General features: G+C 27.6%; 1 long non-coding RNA gene across 1 annotated transcript; it reads left to right on the top strand.

Moving 5' to 3' along the window:
- Positions 1 to 3,064: 3,064 nt before the first annotated feature.
- Positions 3,065 to 3,892, top strand: LOC149140307 (uncharacterized). Its single transcript, XR_016265254.1, has 2 exons — positions 3,065 to 3,191; positions 3,283 to 3,892. It is a non-coding gene; the product is annotated as an uncharacterized LOC149140307 (long non-coding RNA).
- The last annotated feature ends 716 nt before the right edge of the window (positions 3,893 to 4,608 follow it).

Genomic DNA, 4,608 nt, shown 5'->3' with positions numbered 1-4,608 from the left:
ACCATATATATTTAATATACTATAATATTATTATAACAATATAATATATTATTATAATATAATTATTACTATTATAAATTATTATTATAATATAGTTAATATTATTAATATAATATATTGGCCAATATTATTAATATATTTTCTATATATAAAAGATATTGATAATTATATTAATATATTAATAAATATATATTAATCATTGAGATAATAGTAGTGAGAGATAAACCAATATTATTAATAATGACCATACTTTATTATTATATTATGTTAACTATGTTATAGTTTGAAATATCACTGCTAATATATTAATATAATATTAGATTATAACATAATATTATATTAATATATAGTATAATATTAATATAATTAATATATATATATATATATATATATATATATATATATAACAACAACTTTAAGGAAAAAATCACATAAGAGATAATAATAACCATAGGTTGTTATTATTTGTATAATTATTAATAATCGTAGTCAATAAGTCATTTTTACACTATACACTTAATAATTATTAATGTGATTGATATATGCTTATGAGGTATATCAACCACATTTATTCATGTGGTTGTACATGTACTTCATATAAGCTTATTGGCATATATTAATGACATTAGCAAATGTGGTTATGCTTGTATTATGTTTTCCCCAATATTCTTTACCCTATTCCAAAAGCTAAATTATGAATTTGACAAAAAATATCCACAAATACCAATTTCATATGGCAAATCTCAATAATCACATTTACTTATTATTATACTTATATGTAAAGAAGAGATGAATTGAAAAAATAAAAATAAAATTGAACTATAATAATAAGTAATGTAACAGGAAAAGAAAAAGATATTTCAGGCCAATACAATTGCCAATTGGACTTTTTATATATAATGTAAATGAAAAAAAAAAAATATGTCATGCTATACAATTTCCAAACTTAATACTTTATAATGGTATTAAGAAAAATTATTTATAATATATTATTTATCTACATTATTCTTTTGATTTCTTATTAATTATTTTTTATTTTAATAAATTAAACATCATAGTGAAAACTTAATTTATATATAAATTGATTTTTCATTGTGTAATTTTATAAGTTGTACACATATTTAATTTTATAGAATAAAAAAAATATTAATTTAATATCAATTATTTAAATTATTTATAAAATAGCCTAAGAAAAATTACTTTAATATCCATTTAAAACGAAATGAAAAAACACATAAAAACTAGTATTAAGGTCAAAACGAAACACCCGTAATAATTAATATAGAGAAAATTACAATATACATAATCAAAAAGCAAGTATTAGGGTCAAAACCAAAAGCTAGACTAAAAAACCATGTATTGAAGTCAAAACCAAACCATAACAATAAATTAACATGGAGAAAACTACAATGGACATAAAATCAAAAGACAAGTATTAAAGTCAAAACCAAACACCAGCAATAAATTAATAGGGAGAATACTATAAGACTGTAACGTTAACTGAATATATTAATTGAATATAACGTTAATTGAATATAGTTTAGAATTGAATATATTAATTGAATATAGTTTAGATAGTTGAGAGTTTAATAACATTAATGGAATATATTAATTGAATGTAGTTTAGGTAGTTCGGAGAGTTTAATAACATTAATTTAATGTAGTTTAGGTAACTAAGAGAGTTTAATAATAATATTAATTGAATATATTATTTTAATGCAGTTTAAGTAAGTGAGAGAGTTTAATGATAACTTTTCCAAATTCAGTATTCTTTTATTAATGAAATGATATTATTTTGTGAACTAACTTTGTACGAGTTTTTATATAATAATTATGCTGACTTTTATGTTTTTTCCTTCATTATGGGAAATAGCCAGAAAGGAGAGAAACAAAAAAATTGCATGGAAAACATTTTTATTAAGATAATGAAACAAAACATTTTGGAGTGCGGCTCTAGGGTTCGGATACTTCGGCAATTCGTGAGCTACGAGAGAGTTAAATTCCTAAAAGTCAACAGCATCCCAGAGTTTTTTGTTCTGAAAGGTTTGGTGGGCAAACCCTAGAACCGTACTCCATACTCGTCAGTTACCAGAGAAAGATAAGTGACTAAAAATCAACAACATCTCAGTTTTTTCTCGGCGAACCCCAGAGCCGTACTCCATAGTCTGGAGAAAACTCGTGAGCTAAGAGAGAAAGGTAAGTTACTATAGTCAACAATATCCCAGCTTTTTCAGGTCCGTCAGGTTTTCTTGGCAAACCCTAGAGCCGCACTACATACTTTGGACAAAACCATGGGCAGCAGTCAAAATGGTATGTTGTGGAGAAAACTGTGGGCAGGAGTCAAAATAGTATGTTGTGGAGAAAATTGTGGGCAGCAGTCCTAAAGATACTATGGTGGTTTTACAGAATCAATGGTCTGAATATCTTTAATTAAATATACGGGCATTGACATTAGTAGGTTATATGAATAGTATACAGTATACAGATATATGGATTCGTTGTATATAGATATTTGGTAGTGTCATAAATAATATTAAAATATTTATTCTATTAATTTTATAGAACAATATATTTTATAACTTGGCTGGTGTGATTCATAAGGATGAATGATAATTTTTTTTTTATTATTAATCTTTAAGGGTTAACCTTAAAACAATAATTAAGTTTCAGTGTGTTATTAGATATTTAAATAAATTATGAAGCATATTCTCTTTATCTACCATATTTATTAATATGATTGTGTTAATATATATATATAAAAAAGAAAGATAACATGAAATAAATGAATAAACAGTTATAAGTAAAAGAAGAATATGCTTTCAAAGGCATATCAAAAAACCTACTAAAGGAATTAACCTGTCCAGGGAAATGCCAAGCTCTACTGCAGGCAAACTTATCAAATGCAAAGGTAATCAATGAGTAAGGACTCATGCCTACATTCTAGGTTGCAGATATATTTGGAGTGGAAAGACCAATTTATCCTCTATAAGTCTATTTGTTTGTGTAATTTACGTGTAGCTATCCTGTCAAAATTGTCTGATATTTTTTATTTGAACTTTTGTGTAGCTTGGGGAGCAGAGGAACCTCTCAAGATTGAACTGGAAGTTGCTTCTCCATAGGCAACGGAAGTCAGATTCGAAGTGCATTATATTGCATTATACGACACAAACCCTCTTTTCTGGCAAGAAAATGTAAGGATCCAGTAACTAGAATTGCCCTGAAGTTTAGATTATTAGATTTTCCTGCAAATTAAATGCCTCGTATGCTTTGCTTTGGTTGCAGGACAGTCAGACTCATCTCTTTCCAAGTATTTTTGGACATGAAGCAGCTGGGTATACATTTTGCTCTTTCCCGTGAAGTCTGTGCTCAATGAACAATCAATTACAACATTTTTCAAAGAACAATTAATTAATAAAATCACACATGTTGGTTTACTTAATTCCTCTCTGAGGGTGGAATCAGAATGACTGCGGCTTTAAATGTAGCCAAAGCCAAGAAGGGTTGAAAAGTAGCAATACTTGGTTTCATGGGTTGCTATCAGATGTGGATAAACTAGTTTACATTCTGCAATTCCTTTTAAGGATTATCCTGATCAGTTAACTTTTCAGCTCTTGTGGCCTAGTTTTTTAGGAATATGATATGATGAGTTTACTGTTTAATTGTCTGTTAGTCTTCTGATCCGGGCTTAACTACGCAGGCTGCTGAAAGTTCAGCAATCGCAGGGACTTGTCAAATAATTCGAATCGTTTTAAACAGAGGCAGATTTGAATAATTCGAATCGTTTTAAACAGAGGCAGATTTGAAAAAGGTAGTACATTGCCCGTTTCCATGGTTGGAGAATATTTGTATATACGTTTAACTGTGGAATTTCCTTTTTAATTCGTTGCTGAAATCCTTGCTGTTAATCTTTTCTTTCTTAGCAAAACGCTTTGGTGAAAAGGAATTTATAAATCCATTGCACCATCTATCCCAAGTTTAGAGATTTTTGAAAGCGTGATTTCTGGGAAAAAAAAAAAAAAAAAAACTATATAATGATTTTCGATTCGTCCAACATTTCAAATAGTTACTACAACATTTGTCATAGGTTTGCTGAGATATTTATAATGATATTCGATTCCTTCCTCTTTTGACAATCTGAATTGTTTTGTGAATTGATACGGTTTATCTAGTTGTACGAAGTATTGCATTATTATTTGTCAATCACCATTGATTGAGAGTATTTTTTAATGATTTGTACAAGTTATAAGTAATGCAGGTTTTTACTTTTCTGTCATTCCTGTATGCGTCTGTTAGAAGTTTTCCTGGTTTTCTGTCTGTATAGACCCGTTGTAAAAAGGTCAGCTTTCATCTTTTTCACTGTATGCATGTAACCTTTTTATTCTTAAAAGAATGTTACCGAAAAAAAATAAAATTATTTTTATGATTTCTCCACAGCTTACAGGATAGAATTTCACCCTTGTTATAAGCACTTGCGTTCTCGGTTATTAAACTTTTTCCCAAAATAAGGTCATACCGGATCGAAATAAATAAGGTCTTACCTTATCCAAAGCAATTTTAAATCTTACTTTAAATTTACCTAATTTAATCAATATGCTATGTATGATGTAA

This window comes from Pinus tabuliformis, chromosome X, assembly GCF_031772625.1.
Source record: "Pinus tabuliformis cultivar Carrire ecotype Pingquan chromosome X, CPIR1, whole genome shotgun sequence".
NCBI lineage: Eukaryota > Viridiplantae > Streptophyta > Pinopsida > Pinales > Pinaceae > Pinus > Pinus tabuliformis.
This window is presented reverse-complemented; position numbering and strand designations above follow the sequence as displayed.